General features: G+C 40.3%; 1 non-coding gene across 1 annotated transcript; it reads right to left on the reverse strand.

The window, feature by feature from the left end:
- Positions 1–12,398: 12,398 nt before the first annotated feature.
- On the reverse strand, positions 12,399–12,504 carry LOC141635576 (small nucleolar RNA R71). Its single transcript, XR_012540253.1, has one exon. It is a non-coding gene; the product is annotated as a small nucleolar RNA R71 (small nucleolar RNA).
- Positions 12,505–21,748: the final 9,244 nt, after the last annotated feature.

Consider the following 21,748-nt stretch of genomic DNA (forward strand, 5'->3'; position numbering starts at 1 on the left):
TTGGGGCATGACCTCGTTACTTATTTTGGTAGTAAGTGGTCAGCTTAAGTACTAGCCAACCCTTTGGTGGACTCCTTAGGGTACTCACTTTGTTTTAGAAAAATTGTGGGTCTTGGGTGCGGTGGTGTGTATCCGCATGTCTAGGTCTGCTTGTGATTTTAGGCTAGGGTTGTGTTGTGTCTTGGCCATGTTTTGATAGAACCTCCGAGCCAAGATACCGGTTCGATTACCTTCCCTACCTCGTGGTATAGACTCTCGAGTTCTGAGAGTGACTATTGACGGTGCTAAGAACTTATGCCTGTCTTTGATATATTGCCCTTTCTTGTATGGTGATTTTATGAGTTGTAATAGGTGAGATGTAAGCCGGTTACAATTGATAAAGTTTGGATTACTATTTGTTATATGTTTCACATGATAGTTTAGTTTGGTCAGTTTAGTGTTCACATGTTAGAATACTCGATAGTTAATTGATTTATCATGTTGTTTACATGTTACATTACATGTTACATTAAATATGACGTTTCGTGGTGGGAGGACTCAAGTTACTCCTCACTTTGAATTGTGGCTTTCGTGTTTGTATTAAATGCGATTGACAGGTTGAAGATGATTAGATGGGGTATACAGACGAGCTAGTGAGCAAAAGGACCTTGGACCTAGTTTGGCTATTTTTATAGTAAACCTTTAGACTTTTGGTTTTGTATATATTTTGAAGGGACATATGTCTCCCTCTTTTTCTTTGGGTTGTATCACTATAATTCCTTGTCTTTAGCATAGTTATGTAAATTAGTTTGTTAGCTTTTGCAGGTTTTTGGCACTCTTAAGTTGGAGATGTTTGTGAATGGTTTAGGAAAATTTAAAAAAATTACAGGTTTTGTCTAGTTGAACCAATTACAAACATATCCTGTCAGTTTTTCTGTAGATTTTACGTGTTTAATTAACGTTTTTTTTAAGGGTGTCACAGTTGGTATCAAAGCTTGTTGCTCCCGACGCACGTTTGTGCACCCCACTTAAAATCACTTGACCTTTAAATAATAAACTTGAGAGATGGGTAGGATGGGTAGATTTAGGATTTTATGTGGTAGTCTGTTTGTGATTGCTAATTGATAGGTACTAATTAAATTTTCTCTTTTGTTAGATGGCTCCGCCAAGAAGAATTGATGATGCTCTCTTATTAGTTCTTACTCAAATTCTCCAAAACCAACAAAATCAGCAGAATCAACAAGCTCCTCCTCCCCCGCCTCCTGAGGGTACTCCAGGCACCTATACTTTGGTGGCTAATCAATTAACCCGAATCAACACTCCCACTTATGGTGGAGAGATTGATCCAGCTGCTCTTACAGGGTGGTTTCGGGAGTTGGAGAAAAGCTTTACGTTGTATGATGTTAAGGAGGAACATAAGGTGAAGCTGGCATCTCACTTCCTAGTACGAGAAGCAGATCGATGGTGGTCCATGACTGGGCCTACCGTTTCATCTGAACCAGGATTTGACTGGGAACGTTTCAAGGAATTAGTGGAGGCCCGATTCTATCCGCAAGAACTTAAGTAGCAGAAGTTCAAGGGATTCATGGAATTAAAGAAAGGAAGCCTTCCTGTTCAGGCCTTCACAGATAAATACAACGAGTTGGCTCATTATGCAACTAGATTGGTGAAGGATGACAACGAAAAAGCCTTCTTTTATCTTGAAAAGCTCTCTCCTAAAATCAAAAGTATGGTCCGTCGGGATTCCACTAGCTTTGTTTCAATTTACAATGATGCTTTATGGGCTGAGAATTCCCTGAAAGACATTGAAAATGAAGCTCGTGCAACCAGTTCTAATCTTGGCAAGAGGCCTTTATATCCATCTTCTAGGCCTTTTACTCCTTCACCTAGGTTCACCTCTTCTCCCTCTGACCCAAACAAGAGGAGATTTGTTTCTACTGTGCAAGCTAACCGGGGTGGTCAATCTTCAGCTTTTAATGATAATAAAGGTACTAAAGACCGAGTGTGCTATAACTGCAAGAAACCAGCACATCCTGGTAAATGCTTTGTTGATCCTATCATATGCTTTTCATGCAACAAACCGGGCCACAAGGCCAATGTTTGCCCGGAGAAGAAGGTGACGACTCCTACTACTCCTGCCGCCCCAGTGAGGCCGGTGAGGCCGAAGGGTCGGATTTTGTCATGAGCCGAGCGGAAAGCCGAGGCACATCCCGATATCATTACTGGTACATTTTCTATTTTTGATGTTCCTTGTTTGGTACTATTTGATACGGGTGCCTCTTTATCTTTTATTTCAATAAAACTCTCCGATAAATTATCACTTGAATCCTCACATGAAGAAAGCACATCTATATCCTTACCCTCTGGGGATGTCTTTTCCTGTTCTAAAATCTATCCGGAAGTCCCTATTTCTATTGCGGGATCTATATTTCCAGCAAATCTTTTCCAATTTCCGCTTGAAGAATTTGATGTCATTTTGGGCATGGATTGGTTACATACTTATCATGCTCGATTTGAATGTCGAGATCAGAAAATAATTCTTACAAGCCCTTCAGGTCACCGTGTGTCTTATCAAATGGTTAAAAGACAAACCGGTACTAAATTAATTTCTGCTATGAAGTTTATCAATGCGATGAAAAAGGGTCATCAAGCCTTCTTGTGTATGGTGACTACTTCTGATTCTTCCTCTCTGCCTCCTAAAGAGAACATTCCTGTAGTATGTGAATTTCCCGATGTTTTTCCCGATGAGCTATCGGGAATTCCTCTGAAAAGGGAAGTTGAATTTGCTATTGATCTTATTCTGGTACCGCCCTATTGCTAAAGCTCCTTATAGGTGGCACCGTCTGCGAAATGAAAGAGTCAAGACTCATTTGGATGATTTGATTGCCAAAGGTTTTATCCGACCTAGCTCTTCACCTTGGGGTGCTCTTGTTCTCTTTGTAAGAAAGAAGGATGGATCTATGCGATTATGCATAGATTATCGTGAACTTAACCGGGTTACTATCAAGAATAAATATCCTCTTCCTAGAATTGATGATCTTTTTGACCAACTCCGAGGTGCTTCTACTTTTTCTAAAATTGACCTTCGTTCGGGCTATCATCAAATTCGGTCGAGAAGCTGACATTCCTAGAACCGCCTTCAGTACGAGATATGGTCATTTCGAGTTTACGATGATGCCATTCGGTTTGACCAATGCTCCAGCAGTATTCATGGATCAGATGAACCATACTTTCAGAGAACACCTTGACAAATGCGTTGTAGTGTTCATTGATGACATCCTGATCTATTCTAAATCTGAAAAAGAACATGCTAAACACCTTCGTGTTATTTTAGAGATTCTGCGCCGTAAAAAATGGTATGCTAAATTCTCTAAATGTGAATTCTGGTTACCTAAAGTGACTTTCCTTGGGCACGTCATTTCAAAAAGAGGCGTTATGGTAGATCTGCCAAAATTGAAGCCGTTGTTGATTGGAAAAGTCCAACCAATGTTTCAGAAATCCGTAGTTTCCTTGGCTTGGCGGGTTACTATCGGCGATTTGTGAAGGATTTTTCAAAGATTTCTAGGCCGATGACTCGATTCTTTGAAGAAAGAGTCTAAGTTTGTGTGGTCCGAGGAGTGTGAAAATGCCTTCCGGGAATTGAAAAAGAGGTTGACTACCGCTCCGGTGTTGACCTTACCTGAAGAAGGAGTGGACTTTGATGTTTCTTTGCGATGCTTCTAAGCATGGTATAGGTTGTGCCTTGATGCAAAAAGGGAAAGTCATTGCGTATGCCTCTCGATGACTTAGAGTTCATGAAGTTAACTACCCGACTCATGATCTTGAATTAGCTGCGGTGGTGCATGCTTTGAAGATTTGGAGACACTATCTCATTGGAGTCCATTGCAACATCTACACCGACCACAAAAGCCTGAAATACCTCTTTACCCAAAAAGATCTGAACATGAGACAAAGAAGATGGTTAGAATTGGTGAATGACTATGATGCCGATCTAATTTATCACGAAGGAAAAGCTAATGTGGTGGCTGATGCTCTTAGCAGAAAATCCTGTCATTCTTTGAATTCTTTTCAGGAATTACCTCCTGAACTTGCTTTAGAACTTCAAAAATTAGGAGTAAGCCTTGTAAAAAGGGGCTCTCATCATCTTGATGCCATGTCAGCCGAACCTGACTTCTACCGTGAGATCCGTGCTTGTCTTCCTGATGATCCTACTTTCAAATCCATTCGAGCTAAAATTCAACTTGGGCAAGCTAAGGATTGTAAGATTGATGATGATGGGTATCTTCGTTATCATGGAAGAATCTATGTTCCGAGTGCAGCTGATTTGAGAAAAAGAATTCTTGATGAAGCACACCTCTCTCCTTACTCTATTCATCCGGGAGGTACCAAAATGTACAAAGATTTGAGATTGCAATTCTGGTGGCCTAGGATGAAGATTGAAGTTATGGAGTATGTCAGTAAATGCCTCACCTGCCAGAAAGTAAAGGTAGAGCATCAAAAGCCCGGGGGTTTCCTTCAACCCTTGGATGTTCCTCTTTGGAAATGGGAGTCGATTTCCATGGATTTTGTGATGGCTTTACCCAGGATTTCCACTGGGAAGAATGCTGTTTGGGTGGTTGTGGACCGATTGACTAAGTTTGCTCGGTTTATTCCTATCAAAGAGACCTGGAGTTTAGAAGTTCTAGCTCGTGTCTATGTGGATGAGATAGTGCGCTATCATGGGGTTCCTAAAGATATAGTTTCAGATCGAGACCCTCGGTTTTGTTCTCGTTTCTGGACTGCATTACAGGAGGCCTTGGGTAGTAAACTATTGATGAGCACTGTTTTCACGCCGCCACTGATGGTCAAACCGAGAGAACAATTCAAACTTTAGAGGATCTTCTTCGTGCCTGTGCCTTAGATTTCCAAACTTCCTGGGAGAAATGTTTACCTCTAGTTGAGTTCTCTTACAACAACAGCTATCAAGCCTCCATTAAAATGGCACCATATGAAGCTCTGTACGGTAGAAAATGCCGTACTCCAGTCTGTTGGGATCAAACCCAAAATGTTCCAATGTTAGGACCTGATTTGGTGACCGAGTCCATTGAACAAGTTAAGATCATTCGGGAGCGGATGAAGGCCGCTCAGGACCGTCAAAAATCATATGCTGATGTCCGTCGTCGACCACTTTCCTTTGAGGTTGATGATCAAGTATTCCTTAAAGTGTCACCTATGAAAGGGGTGAAACGGTTTGGCGTTAAAGGGAAGCTGAGTCCTAAATATATTGGACCTTTTCGGGTGATTGAAAAGATTGGTCCTGCTGCTTACCGTTTAGAATTGCCCCCAAATCTGAGCAAGGTTCACAATGTCTTCCATGTTTCTCAGTTGAGGAAGTACATTAGTGACCCTAGCCATATCATCCAAGAAGAGATTCTTGAATTGGAGCCTAACTTGGTGGTTGAAGAAAGGCCAATTCGGATTCTTGAAAAAGCCAATAAGCAACTTAGGAGCAAAGTTGTACCTCTAGTCCGTGTTCTTTGGCGTTGTGGAAATGTCGAAGAAGAGACTTGGGAGACTGAAGCTTCTATGTTAGCTAAATATCCTGAATTATTCTTGTAAGGTATTCCTTTTCTTACTCTTTTTCCGAGTTACTAAGCCGTGTTTAATCATAATTAGTAAAGATATTATTCTTATTATAGAACTTTAAACTAAAAGTTTGAAAATGCTTTTATGATTTTCAATGGTTTTAACATTAATGAATGTTAAATCTCGTTGTTGGAGACGTCCCAATAATGGGTTTTCTCATTTATTGGTGTAGAAATATTTTTATATCTTGATATGTATGTGGATGTTCTTGTCTGATCAACGAGAGTATCACCGTTTCATTGAAAAGATACCTATATTTTCCTTATGATTATATTATTAAGATGTTGTATACTATAATTTCTCCTTCTAAGTTTCGAGGACGAAACTTTTTAAAAGGAGGGGTGATTGTAACGCCCCGTAATTTCGGACCGTTCAAATATTTCGGAAGTAATTTATTAACCAAGTAAAATTTGATATTAATGTATTTGAAGTAAAAATAATTCAAAGAAATATAATTTTATTATATTTTGAGGTAAAGTATTTATTTTGATAGTTTTGAAACGTTTAAAAATAGTTTAAACCGTGTAAAAATCTTTTAATTCGAAATAAGGGCATATCGGGGAAAAATGACAACTCTTTTGAAAATTGGGTAAACGATTTTGGAAATGGGTCGTATGAGTATTCAATTTTCTTGTAATCTCGTGTTTAAGAACTTTGGTCTTGTCGGAATTTGCATTTGACAAGCGGTTCTAATTATTATCGAAACGAACCAAAACCGACTCGTAAAATCCCGACTAAAACCCGCTCCCTTCCTTTCCTCCTTTCCTTTCCCGCGGACACCCCCTTCCCCTTCCTTTTTTCTGATTTTTCTTGTCTATCTTCATCATTCTTAACCTTCTAAAGCTTTCCAAAAGACAAAATACCATTTTTATACAAAATTCAAGCTAAAATCATCATAACTTCCTCATTTCTACTTCAAATTTCACAAAATTTATATTTCCGGAATCCTCTCTTCGAGATCTACAACCTAGTATGTTTTAATTTCAGTTTTCATTAAGTTGTTTTAAGACGATTTTGGGCAAATTTCGGTTTTTTGTGCTTATTATTGTGTTTTTATTGTTTATTTAGGTGAAGATTTGGAGGACGAGTTTGGGGACTCGTATATTGTCGAAGATAGTGGCTAGTTGCATATTAGGGTTTGGTATTCAAGGTGCTAATTGCTCATTTTCTAGCTTAAGGTAACATATTTCGAGTTACTCGACGAATAATCGTCACATTCCTTGCTTTTTGTTTGTTTTTGTGATTTTTGTTTGAATAGTTAATTTTCACATGATAAAATGGGTTGCATGCATGTCTTTTGTTAGTTTAAATTCTCATAATAGTATAGAAATAGAATGGGAACGATTAAGTAATGCTTAAAACGGAGTTAAAATGAACAAAAACGGAAAAATGGAGGAGTGGGGGTGGCGGCAAGCAAGCCGCAGCCCGTGCGAGGCCCACGGCTGGCTGGCCCGGTCAGCCCGTTGCTTGTTTCGCGGTTTTTCATGCAATATTTGTCATTTCGGGTTCATTAATGTTATAGTTAGTATAAGTTACATATGAGTACACTTTTGAATTGAATCATATTAGTAGTAAAAATTATGTTAATGGTAAAAATTATGTTTATATTGGTAGTTGCACATGTTAGGGTAGATTATAAAATGAAATTGTAATGATTAGGCTCAAAATGAATTTTATAGCGATAATTGTAATGTTTTGATGATTGTCAGAAAACCGAGCCTTAGTCCCTTTGATCGATTCGATGTCGATTAATTGAGTGATTGGTAGTCGCAATTTAACCCGCACTGTCCGCAGGTCAGGGTTGCGGGTAAAAATTCGGTTGGATGAAATTTTATATGAATTGGATAATCGGCCTTTTTCTTGTGTTAGGCCATTTATCAAGTTTTTAGTTCACATGTATAGTTGGTTGAATTTAATAGTTTCTTATATTGTAGAAACGGCCCTAGATTCCCTGAAGCCTTTAATATTGTTAATATTGCTAGAAATGGTATTGGTATTAAATACTTTTTGCAGGTTGTTGTGTTTGTCATAGATAGGTCTTTATAGTCTTTGGAGTATATATGTTCACCTTTGCTTAATAGCCTTTGTGTTCCTGACTTGGTGGGATTATATCCAAGTTGGGGCATGACCTCGTTACTTATTTTGGTAGTAAGTGGTCAGCTTAAGTACTAGCCAACCCTTTGGTGGACTCCTTAGGGTACTCACTTTGTTTTAGAAAAATTGTGGGTCTTGGGTGCGGTGGTGTGTATCCGCATGTCTAGGTCTGCGCAGATTTTAGGCTAGGGTTGTGTTGTGTCTTGGCCATGTTCTGATAGAACCTCTGAGCCAATATACCGGTTCGATTACCTTCCCTACCTCGTGGTATAGACTCGAGTTACAGAGTGACTATTGACGGTGCTAAGAACTTATGCCTGTCTTTGATATATTGCCCTTTCTTGTATGGTGATTTTATGAGTTGTAATAGGTGAGATGTAAGCCGGTTACAATTGATAAAGTTTGGATTATTATTTGTTATATGTTTCACATGATAGTTTAGTTTGGTCAGTTTAGTGTTCACATGTTAGAATACTCGATAGTTAATTGATTTATCATGTTGTTTACATGTTACATTACATGTTACATTAAATATGACGTTTCGTGGCTGGAAGGACTCGAAGTTACTCCCCACTGAATTGTGGCTTTCGTGTTTGTATTAAATGCGATTGACAAGTTGAAGATGATTAGATGGGGTATACAGACGAGCTAGTGAGCAAAAGGACCTTGGACCTAGTTTGGCTATTTTTATAGTAAACCTTTAGACTTTTGGTTTTGTATATATTTTGAAGGGACATATGTCTCCCTCTTTTTCTTTGGGTTGTATCACTATAATTCCTTGTCTTTAGCATAGTTATGTAAATTAGTTTGTTAGCTTTTGCAGGTTTTTGGCACTCTTAAGTTGGAGATGTTTGTGAATGGTTTAGGAAAATTTAAAAAAATTACAGGTTTTGTCTAGTTGAACCAATTACAAACATATCCTGTCAGTTTTTCTGTAGATTTTACGTGTTTAATTAACGTTTTTTTTAAGGGTGTCACAGAAAATGAATAAAAGATTAATTAGCTATGAAACCATTGTGATTTTCTTTTATTATTCTTGTCGAATTCCAAATGCACATGCAAATGTCTTTCTATTTACATTTAAAATAATGGGTTGTATCCCGTAAAGGATTGCATAGGTATTCATTAAAAAATGAAATCAAACCCTTGCGCGTAGTTCGAGTAAATGTAAAAGAATATTTGTTCAAAGCAAGAGCTTGTAACGAACTAGAAAATGAGCATGAGCTTTACTTTGATGATATGAGGACGACGAATTGTCTGAATGCAAGACCAACGTGACATGAGCTTTATTTCAGAAGGCCAGGGGCTGTTTTTTATTTCGTGCCGCATTAGCGATACGTGGTGTCACGCGAGGTGAGTTTTTTTGTCCTATGCTAAGCATAATACCGTTTTAATTGTTCGAAGTTAGTTAGGTTGGCAAATTCATTCCCATCTAGGTCTCTGATTCTAACCGCACCCCCCGGGAGTATGGACTTGACCAAGAATGGTCCGGCCTAGTTGGGTTTGAACTTTCCTGGTGGATCGAGAGGTAAAAGAGCTCTAACGGATTTGAGAACTAAGTCTCCTTCTTTGATGTTTATAGGCTTAACCCTTTTGTTGAAGGCTCGTTTGATACATGCCTGATATGTTTGCATATTGTGTAATGCACACAATCTTCGTTCATCCAAGAGGATGAGTTCTTCGTATCTACCTCTCTTCCAATCAGCTTCTGGGATTTGACTTTGAAGCAGAATATGCAAGGAAGGGATTTCCAGTTCAACTGGTTGCACGACTTCCATGCCGTAAGTCAAATAGAAAGGAGTAGCCCCGGTGGGCGTCCTGACGGATGTGCGATATCCCCATAAGGTGAACGGTATCTTACTTGGCCAATCTCGATAATTTCCAATCATTTTCTTGAGGATTGTGACAACGTTCTTGTTGGCTGTCTCTACCGCGCCATTAGTTTGTGGTCTGTACGGCGAGGAATGGTGGTGTTTGATCTTGTACTTGGCTAACAATTGTTCAGTCTCAGCCTGGAAATGTAATCCATTGTCACTGATGATCTCATGTGGGCAACCATATCGACATATGATATTGGTTTGTATGAACTTTGCCACGTTTTTGGCTGTGAGACTAGTGTAGGATGTTGCTTCTACCCATTTGGTGAAATAATCGATTGCGACCAAAATGAAACAGTGACCTCCTGTTCCGACTGGGGTGATCTTCCCGATGATGTTGATCTCCCAAGCATAAAATGGCCAAGGAGATGTCATGGTGTAGAGTAATGAAGGAGGGACGTGTTGCACATTCCCGAAGATTTGGCAATTGTGGCAATGTCTGACATATTTGATGCAATCGGATTCCATTATGGTCCGGTAATATCCCAAAAGTGTGATTTTCTTTGCCATCATTGGTCCAGTCATGTGAGGGCCACATTCTCCATCATGGACTTCTTCCATCACTTTCTGTGCCTGTGAACGATCAAAGCAACACAAAACTACACCAAGAGATGTTCTTTTGAACAATTCTCCTTGCATAAGGACATATTGAGAGGCGAGTAGGTGATACGTGCATTTTATATAGCCTTTTAGTCTTATTTTGCATGTATTTCTATGCCTTTTTATACCGTTTTGTATTGCAAAATTCGCCAAATTGGCTACTTTGGTTTGTTTTGTCTGAATTGTAGAAATGAACCTGAAAGTGGTGAAACCGTACTCTTTTCGTCCTATTTTGCATGCATTTTGAGGAGACGGGAATGTTAGAGCGAGATTATGCCTTGATTTGCGTGAAAGGGTGGTCAATGGAGCAGTCAAAGACAATTTAGAAGCTGACTTGGAGGAAGAACACTCGATCGATGGGTTTCTTTGTTCGATCGAGTGGTTTGGGAAGTTGAAGGGTTCGATCGAGTGGTTTGTTGTGCTCTATCGAAATGTTGTTTAGTGGGTTTCCTCGATCGAGAGATATTTTGGTTCGATCGAGAGGATTATCTCTTGAAGACCTCGATCGAATGGTTTTATATCACTCGATCGAGAGGTTTTGGATTTTAGACGGGCTTAATTAACCCGTGTTATGTTATTTCGTGATGGACTTAGTTTTCCTATTTAAGCATTGAATAATTAGATTATTAAGTACGCTGTTTTACGCTACTTACGCTTGATTCATCTCTAAGAACTCTCTTAATCTTTCCCTTAAACTTTCGACTGTAACTTTCTTCCCTTAATCTTTTCCTTAGTGGATTTGATCTTTACGCTGGAATCGCTTGAGATTGTAATCTCTCTTCTCCTTTTAATCTTAACCTTGTTATTTATTGCTTTAATTCTTTGTTTCTCTCTTGATTAATTTCTACTCTAATCTTGTTTATGCAATATTATTGTTTTCTTATCATGCCTTCAATTAGTTCATTCACTATTATTATTATTGACAAGATTAGTAATATGAGTAGCTAAATCCTTTCATGTTGGGATTAGGGAATCCATGGTAGGATTGTGACGATGTAGCGAATAGGCTAGATGATTTATTTGTGAGAATCTGTACCCATGACAATTTAATTATAATACCGACTTAGTTGAGTGCACGCTTCTAAGTTACTTTTAATCTGCTTAAATTTACTCCTGGATTGGAAGATTGGACTAAATAGACCTGCTATGAACAGTAGACTACCCTGACGAGGACGGAAGTTAAGTTAGTGGAAATCTAGGATAGAAAGTGGACCGGAAGGACCTTTCATGTATCCGTCTCACAGTAGATTATCTAGGCTATTTGCAGTTGAGCCACTGGACTACCATGGTGAACCGAAATCCTGACATGTTCTCTCTCATTTGATCATCTCTATTATATTTTCTATCTTTTATTGCTCTTACCTTACCTTTAAGCCTTTATTAGTTTATAAACCAAAATTCAAACCCCCCATTAATAGACGGACCTTAACAGATATCTTGCCTCCCTGTGAAAATCTACCCGACTTCCCTAGCTATTTTAGCTAGTGCCAGTTGGTTATTTTTGGTAGGTACACGACTAGCCTGTCAAATTTTGGCGCCGTTGCCGGGGAGGCAATAACCCTATCTTTTTTTGTTTTCGTTTATTTTTATCCATCTCAGGGAATTTTTATTCCTTGAGACAGCTCTCATTTATCTCTTTCAGTGTTGTGTATGCCCAGGTCAAACAGGTCGGAGTTAGTTCCTGCTGATTCTGAGCCAGAAAGACTATTTCGGCATAGACTCCGTCTGCAAAGAGAACGTCGAAAGGAAGAATTGAGTACCTTCGAGCCTGAGCTACAACACTTTTCATTTGCAGAAGACCAGTTTTTTGAAGAAGACAATCTCATTTCTGTCAACAAGCCAGTAAATATGCCTAATATTGCAAGTCACTCGGAGCCCAAAGCATCCTCGATTCCTAAGGGTTTTAACCTCCAAACGGAGGATGGTAACACCTTCGATATCCGTCCGTCTTACATAAATCTGGTGGAAAGAAATCTGTACCGAGGTGTGGCGGGTGAAGATCCGCGAAAGCATATGGAAGTCTTTACCGACTATTGCTCTACTATTCCCGCTACTAAGAGAGTAACACAAGACAAGATAAAGGAAGTGCTTTTTCCTTTTTCTCTGTCTGACTTAGCCCGTGAGTGGCTGACTGATCTTGACCGATAGCTGCTGGTATCACCAACTGGGAGACTCTCGCACTTGCCTTCTACAAAAGATACTTCCCACCACAACGCACTAATCAGCTGAGGGGTAAGATTACTAGTTTCAAGCAGGCACCTGATGAGACTTTCTATGAAGCTTGGTGTCGGTTCAAGAAGTTGGCGAGGTCTCTTCCTCACCATGGTTTTGATCAGTGGTTCTTGTGAAACCAGTTCTATAATGGGTTGTACGATGACCATAGAGCTATACTAGACGCCTCATTCAACGGAAGATTTCAAAAGAATATTGATGATGATAAGGGATGGGGCATTATTGAGGAGATGGCGACCCATTGTACTGAATATGGGAACCCACGGGACGGTATTAGAACGGTCCATTCGGTTGATAAGGCAGTCGTGGCTCAGCTGGAAGCCATGAATGCCGGTTTGATAGATTGGACCTCCAATCTGTTGGAGATCAACAGGCGGTTCATCTGTTGATTAGACAGGAAACTGTCATTTGTGAGAGGTGTGGAAGCGATGACGGTCATACTGCTATTGACTGTCTATCTGATAAAGAACAAGTCCTTGCTTTTCAGCAATATCGGCAAGGAGGAGGTTCTTATTACAACAATGAAGGGGCAGTCCATCCCAATTTGAGGTGGACAACTCAAAATGTTCTTAATCCCACTCCTCCACCGCAGCAGTAACAGCCATATGTCCCTCCTCACAAGGCTCAACAAGGCTTCCAAAAGCCTCCTTCTTTTCCTCCACCGAATTAAGGAGCATCATCTTATAGTGGGGTAAGTGAGCTAGCTGATTTAAAGACAATGCTTCAGTCGTTGACAAAGCAATGGCAACTAAGTGACCAACAGAAAGAAGCATCCATCAATTCACTTGAAACTCAAGTTGCTCAATTCGCCGCCAATCATTCCACGAGGAAACCGGGTAATTTGCCGTCCCAATCTGAGAAGAATTCACATGAGACGGTAAACTTGATTAATTTGAGAAGTGGTCGTTCTTATGAAAGACCAAAATTGTCAACATTAGAGGACATTTCAGACCCGAAAGACGCTATTATGGAGGATGAACAGTCAGTTATCGCTGAAAATATGCTTAGCACGAAGAATATACTCGATTGACTAGTTTTAGGGGGTCGATCTAGTAGAAATGAAGCCGAAATCACTCGGTCGAAGGGAAATTCTACTCGATCGAGTGAACTGGATAATCATGGGATCGATCGAGAGGTGAAAATCACTCGATCGAGTGAAAATTTTGAAGAAACTGTCCTATTACCGTGCCCTCCCCGAGGCGATTACAGAGCACGAAAGCCAATCAACAGTTTGGTAAATTTGCCGAGCTCCTGAAAAGCTTACAGGTTACTGTTGCATTCGCCGAGTTGATAACACAGGTACCCTCTTATGTAAAGTTTATGAAAGAAATTTTATCACGTAAGAGGCACATCAATGATCATGATATGGTAGCTTTAACGGATGTAGGGACTGCCCTAGTTTAAAATAAGCTGCCACCTAAACAGTCAGACCCGGGTAGTTTCTCGATTCCATGTCACATAGGTACCCATTTGATTGATAACGCGCTATGCGATCTTGGCGCTAGCGTGAGCGTCTTACCTTTGTATCTTGCTAAGAGACTTGGTTTGACTAAATTTAATTGCACAAACATGACTGTACAGATGGCCGATCGTAGTATATCATGGCCGTTCGGAGTAATAGAGGACATACCTGTCAAAATCGGGAGATTCTTTATTCCCGTTGACTTCGTAGTGCTTGACATACCCGAGGACACTCATACCCCTATTATTTTATGGAGACCATTTTTATTCACTGGTCACGCAGTGATAGATGTCGGGGGAAAGACACTCATGTTTCAGGTAGAGGATGAGGGATTGATTTTCCATCAATCTAAGTCTCGTAGGGCTCCCATGCAAGCTCAACCTTGCAATGCCCTTTCCTTTACTTACTCCCGTATTGACACTCCAGCTGAAAATGTGGAATTTTGTGCTGCAATTGTGACCTATCCTCATCAGTCTGAGAGCGAAAAGGAGGAACGTTCGTCTGTTTTCCTTGCTGCAGGTATAGATGGAATAGATTCAGGAGCTGTCAAAGGTCGTTGTGCGATTAAAGTCAATCAAAAAGGGGATCCTAACGTCAAAGATAAAGGGAAAGATAAAGGGACGAGAAAAGTTCGTGCATACGTGGACGTTAACTATTCCCCCCCTACAGGTTCAAATTCAAGCTCATGGAGAACGAAGAGGTCGGTCAAGGATGCTGAAGGGACCTCCTCCAGTCAGAAGCCCTTTGTTGGGCTACTGAATTGTTTTGGGAATTGAGCGGGGAATGCCCCGTGTAACAAATTGTAAAAATTAATTTTAAATTTCCGTTGAATATCTTTATTGCATTTTTAGGACTGTTAGAATTTAGACTATTTTTAGCTTAGTTAGAAAGACTATAGACTGTTATTTTTGTGATTTGGTATGTTCGGTATATGTTTGCGAGTGTTTTAATGCAGGTTTGGGGAGATAATGACGCACTTGGATGAATTACACGAAAAAAAGAACTCGATTGAGTACTTTTTGTACTCGATCGAGAGGAATGCACAGGAAAGGTGTTACATCGAGTAGTTTCCAGTTACTCGATCGAAATGTCTAAAATGGGAAGTTCTCGATCGAGTAGATTTTTACTCGATCGACCGAAATGGAGGTTAGACTTCTCGATCGAGTAATTTAAAATCACTCGATTGAGTGAAACTGCATATCACACACAGGAAGTAACCTTTAAACTTCTTATTTTTCATTATTTTCAATTCTTATTCATTTGTTCATCTCCTTTGCGATAAAACACCCCAAAATTCCTCCATTTTTATTGCCCAAACACCAAATCCATTACCCACAATTTGTTCCTTGCCATTAATTCGACATTTACCCCTTATTTCCCCATGATTTTCGTCATTGTTGTGGTTGAATTTGGGAATTAGGGTTTTGCGGTTTTCGTTCAAATTCCGCCATTTTTTTATCGTTTTCTTGTCGTTTTTCGTGCTTATTCTTGTGGGTCTCTTCATCAAGTAAGTTTACCTTCATTTTCTTGTTGTTTATTTCCTTTATTGCGACAAAATGAAGTAATAGGGTTTAGGGTTTATGCTTGAAGTAAAAAATTTTGAGTGTTTTGGGGGTTTTTTGTTTAATTGGTTAATTGATTATCGTTTCCCCTTGCTTACACGATTAGGATGGACAGTAGTTCAATGCCTTCGTCTAGTTCGACTGTAGTTCCGTCCTCTGCTGAGACGGTGGTCCCTGCTGCCACCACCGTCACCACGACTGTTAGTACCGCTGCTACCCCCGTGTTACTTGTTACTACTGTTGGTACTGTTGTTACTGCTGCTAGCTCTGCTCCCACTTCCACTTCCGTTTCAGGCTCTGTTTTAGCTAGTTCTGCTGCTAGCTCAACTTCTGTCTCCGCTACCTCTACTGCTGCAGCCACATCTATCACTTCTGGTACGGTGACCACCCCTGCTGCGTGGTCACCAGCTGTCACAGCTGCCTACCGGGCGGCCCTAGTACCTCGTTCCGTCAGAGGATGGGCTTCTACTTCAGGTACTAGAGGCTGGGGTCGCGCATGAGCTACACCTACTGTTGGCCGCTCTGCTGGCTGTGTCACCATCCGAGTGGACGACTCACTCGACTGGCACCCCGACTATCCCGAAGTAATTTTTGTTAATGCTATGCATCGCACTCGATTCTTTGCTTTAGCTAGCTGTTATTTTCTGTCTACCAAGTTTTGTGTCGTCAGTCACTTGATAGGCTTGATATTTACGAGCCAATTTGTAAGATTTTTCGGGGTACGGGGATGTCTAGCCTAGTCACCAATAGTGCCTTGACCTTCAAGGAGCTGACCCTTGAGTTTTTCAGCTCCTTTACCTTCTCTTCGGGCGCTCACGACACTGATCCCACTTGTGCTTCCGTGTCTTTCCGGTTATTTAACCGGACTTTTTCTTGGACTTTAGAGGAGTTTGGTACTAGGCTTAGGCTAGGACTTTCTTTTACGGGTCCTGCTGCTGCCCCTAGGAAGGTCATCCGCATGTTGTGGAGGACATTGGCACAGACTACTTACGAGAGCGCAAGCTCGCTCAGGTCCACCTTCCCCCTGCCCGATATTTGTTGCGTCTGATGGGTAGTACTATTTTTGGTCGTAAAGAACCAAACAATGTGAACAACATTGAGCTTTCTATTCTGGGCGTGTACATGAACATTGACAGTGAGGGACCCTTCGTCCTTAACATTGCCTACCTGACCGCCCAGTACTTTCACTATGTGGGGGAGAAGACCACGGGCACCATCGTCTGCGGTGGCATAGCCACTTTTCTTACCCGTTCTTTCTTCCCCGTCTTCCCTCGTGACTTACCATACCTAGACACTGATAGGTACCTCGGCATTCCTTCTATGATGTCCATGTTTTGGCTTGCTTCCGACCACCAGACTTGGAAGATTTCTGGTTCCTTGTCTGAGACCCTTCCTTGCACCACTTCTCGTTCCCCTGCCCACTGTTAGGGGCAGGTTACCTCCACCTCTACCCATGTATTACCTCCTACTATGTCCGCTTCTAGGAAGCGGAGGAGACCTGAGACCGGAGAGGGATCCACACCTTCTGCGGGTGGCCAGACTTCCACGACCATTCTTACCCCGATCCCTACTCCTACTCCTACTCCTACACCGGATCAGACACAGCCGGTTTACCCGGCTAATTTTGTACCTCCTCCACCCTTTGAGGCGTCTGCGGTCCTTGACCAAGGGCGCCGTGACAGTTTGTTGCTTGAGCTTCTTGATACGTGCATTTTATATAGTCTTTTTAGCCTATTTTACGCACGTATTTCTATGCTTTTATCGTAGTTTTATGCTACGAAATGCCCCGAATATGCTACTTTGGTGTATTTTGTCTTATTTGCAGGAATAGACCGGAAAGTAGTGAAATCAAGTCATTTACCGTCCGTTTTGCATGCATTTGGAGAAAGAGTAGATTTGGAGCGGGAAATATTGCTGTCTTGGGATGCGTGAAGGCGTTTCGGGAGCTAAAAGGACAAGTCAAAGTCAAATTGACAAGAATGATGAGCTGCTGAAGTGAAGTTTCACTTGATCGAGTGATTTATTACTCGATCGAGTGGTTTAGGAGTCAATAATCAGTCGATCGAGCACTTTCCTTGGTCGATCGAGCTGTTTTCTGGCTGAGTCTGCTCGATCGAGTGATTTCTTTACTCGATCGAGTGGCTTCACTGACGGGTTGGGCTTTTAAGCTTTAGTTCGTTAATTAGGTTTAATCCTACTCCTATTTTGTTATAAATAGGAGTTAGGGATGTCATTTGTAATCATCCAATAATCCAAGGATCATATACTCTCCCTTTCTCTCTGGTTCGAATACATTGCTACTCTTTCTACTGTTACTTTTGTTCATTTTCCGGATCTCTTTAATTCAGTAATTCTTTCTTCCTTTCTCTTCTTTTAATGTTTATTATTCTTATTTCCTTTAAGTTTGTTTCCCTTATTTCCATGAGTAGCTAATTCCCCGTAGTATGTTAGGATTAGGGAAGCCGTGGTAGCAATGCTTTAATTGTATTAAATAGATTAGCCTTGCGGTAGGAATTGTATTAGGCAATTTAATTGTTATCCGGTCGAATGAATGCATGCAGGAGACCCATAATTTTAGTTAACCCCGACCTAGATCGAAAGATTGGAAGGGAAGGCTTGCTTAATTACAATAGGGTATTGCAGTGAGGGCGAAAGTTAAGCTGTTTACACTCTAGGGCGGTTTAAGGACCGAAAGGTGACGACCATAGCTCTTCTTATCAATAGTCTAGTCGCCTTAATATTCCCGATAGTATAAGATCTGATGGCTGCCACGGTGGACCGACTACTAGCATACTCCCTTTCTCTTATTGCTAATTCCCTTTATCCTTTTTCTCTTGCCTTTAGCCTTAGTAGTTTAGTTAAAATCAATTCAACCTCCATCGTGACATTAGACAGATAAATAGACAAATAGATAGTACACCGCCTCCCTGTGGAGATCGACCCTACTTGCCGCTGACTTCTGTTAGCAGTAATCTAGGTATTTTATTTTTGGTACGAAACGACAGTATCACTTCTTAGCAGGCAGGCTCGTATGGAGCGGGACATAACTCTTACTTTGTTCCCTCTATAAGAGTATCACATGAGGCGAGGACGTCCAGTTCTTGAGGGTTAGCCACACCCGTCTTTTTACCGGTACCCAACTGAGGGGTACCCAGAGCCAGCCAGTGACGAGGAGGAGGGCACAGTTGAGGCGGAGGCGCGTACTCAGGCTGAGGAGGCAAGAAGGAGAGAGCAGGAGAGAGACCCGGACTACACGGTGGAGGACGTGACGGACGAGGCTGGCGAGTAGCTGCTAGTCTACTCACTTCCCCAGTTTTCAGGCTGGTTTGGGGAAGTTCGTGTTTTGTATTTACATTCTTGCTCTTTTATTTATTTTGTCTCCTTTTTATTTATTGTTTCTCGTACATTTATTAGTTGTATTTTTCCCGTTCCCCCGTATATATCTGCTGGTGTATGCTGGAGGATAACGAGGGTGTTGTCCGTTTTGGTTTGGGGAGGGTAATGCATCCTTTGAGTTTGCATTTGCATTTGTTTTGCATTCACGTTTCTATTTTTCAGCTTGCATTGTTTTTATTTATTTTAAAAAAATCATCATAAAAATCCAAAAAAATAGAAAATTTCAAAAAAATAAAAAATATTCACGTTTATTTTTGCATATAGGTTGAGTCGGAACGGTTGATTTCCGTGATGATATTGCACTGTAACTTGTCATTTTTACTTGAGCCTTGCACTTTTATTGACAGTTATTAGCTGAGTCTTACGCATAATCTACGGGTTTTTGTTCAAATTAAGCTGACTGTGTAGACTTGACCTGATAAATTGGCAACCTACTCTATAAATTCTGAGTTTTAGAGCCATATAACTGGTGACATTCATGACCGGTTTACATAGGAATTGAGAGTAGTACTCCTTGCATAGCATGTTCATCTTTTTGCACATTTATGACATTCGATTTCTTGTCAATTGCATACATTCGGGTTTGTCGTCGGTGTCACATGCAGGGAGGTACTTGCAAATTTTCCTTTCTTACATTTTTCACCCATTTAGCTCCACTTAAGCCAAATTTAGCCTTTTTGACCCATTAGCTACATCCAAACTAAGCCTGCCCAGTCAAGCTAGTTTAGTGTGTCTTTTGTGGTATGTTGATCCATTTGCGAGTTTGGCCCGTGTGTATTGTTGGAGCTGGTAGAGGAATGAGAAAGGAAGAAACATGAAAAGGAAAAAAAAAAGAAAAACGTGAATGAAAGAAAAAAAGAAAAAGAAAAAAATGAAAAAAGTTGGAATTCACGTGAGAAAGAAGAAGAAAAAGAAAGAAAAGTTAGAAAAAAATTGATTTGTGTTGTTTGATTAATTGAGACCGTTTAAAAAAGGGAATTTTGTGACCGTCTCGCTCCTCTGTTCTTATTCATATATTTTTGAGGAGATAGTGTATATGGTTAGTGAGCTGTGTGCCAAATGAAGGGCACTTGTGCTTTATTTTCAGTCAGTTGGGATTCGGATGGTTTCATATGGTCCTGTTTAGGAACTAGCTTGGCGTTTTTACCTCCACATTTCCATAATTTATTTTGCCTTTTCTCACCTGAACCTCACTATTCCTATACTATTTGTAAGCCCTCGGCTGTGACGGACATTGTTGGTTGGAATGTGTGCATAGTACTTGAATCGTCTATCATCTTTGTTGCATGCATGTTATGTAGGTCGCAGTTTTGGTGACTGACTGTTTCTCTTTCTCTCCTATACATATATAATTTACCCTTTGCTTCATGAGAGACGAGTGACCACGTGAGAGTCCGATTTTGTTTGTCTTGCAAGGTCGATAGGTCAGCTTTATTTATGGACATCTTATAATTCGTTTGCGTATAGACTGCTGTAGCTATGACTGTTGATTTGTGTTTCATTAAATTGGTTCAAGTAGACAAGTTATAGCTAGCTCTGAGTTTTCATTTCCGTACTATTAGTTTGCATTTAGTTTACTCGAGGACGAGTAAAGGTTCGGTTTGGGGAGATTTGAAACCTGCATTTTATATAGCCTTTTTAGTCTTATTTTGCACGTATTTCTATGCCTTTTTATACCGTTTTGTATTGCAAAATGCCCCGAATTGGCTACTTTGGTTTGTTTTGTCTGAATTGCAGAAATGAACCTGAAAGTGGTGAAACCGTATTCTTTTCGTCCTATTTTGCATGCATTTTGAGGAAACGGGAATGTTAGAGCGAGATTATGCCTTGATTTGCGTGAAAGGGTAGTCAACAGAGCAGTCAAAGACGATTTAGAAGCTGACTTGGAGGAAGAACACTCGATCAATAGGTTTATTTGTTCGATCGAGTGGTTTGGGAAGCTGAAGAGTTCGATCGAGTGGTTTGCTGTGCTCGATCAAAATGTCGATTAGTGGGTTTCCTCGATCGAGAGATATTTTGGTTTGATCGAGAGGATGATCTCCTGAAGACCTCAATCGAGTGGTTTTATATCACTCGATCGAGAGGTTTTGGATTTTAGACGGGCTTAATTAACCCGTTTATGTTATTTCGTTATGGACTTAGTTTTCCTATTTAAGCATTAAATAATTAGGTTATTAAGTACGCTGTTTTACGCTACTTACGCTTGATTCATCTCTAAGAACTCTCTTAATCTTTCCCTTAAACTTTCGACTGTAACTTTCTTCCCTTAATCTTTTGCTTAGTGGATTTGATCTTTACGCCGAAATTGCTTGAGATTGTAATCTCTCTTCTCCTTTTAATCTTAATCTTGTTATTTATTGCTTTAATTCCTTGTTTCTCTCTTGATTAATTTTTGCCCTAATCTTGTTTATGCAATATTATTGTTTTCTTATCATGCCTTCAATTAGTTCATTCACTATTATTATTATTGACAACGTTAGTAATATGAGTAGCTAAATCCTTTCATGTTGGGATTAGGGAATCCATGGTAGGATTGTGACGATTTAGCGAATAGGCTAGATGATTTATTTGTGAGAATCTGTACCCATGGCAATTTAATTATAATACCGACTTAGTTGAGTGCACGCTTCTAAGTTACTTTTAATCTGGTTAAATTTACTCTTGGATCGGAAGATTGGACTAAATAGACCTGCTATGAACAGTAGACTACCCTGACGAGGACGGAAGTTAAGTTAGTGGAAATCTAGGATACAAAGTGGACCGGAAGGACCTTTCCTGTATCCGTCTCACAGTAGATTATCTAGGCTATTTGCAGTTGAGCCACTGGACTACCATGGTGAACCGAAATCCTGACATGTTCTCTCTCATTTGATCATCTCTATTATATTTTCTATCTTTTATTGCTCTTTCCTTACCTTTAA

Source organism: Silene latifolia, chromosome Y (genome assembly GCF_048544455.1).
Source record: "Silene latifolia isolate original U9 population chromosome Y, ASM4854445v1, whole genome shotgun sequence".
Classification (NCBI taxonomy): domain Eukaryota; kingdom Viridiplantae; phylum Streptophyta; class Magnoliopsida; order Caryophyllales; family Caryophyllaceae; genus Silene; species Silene latifolia.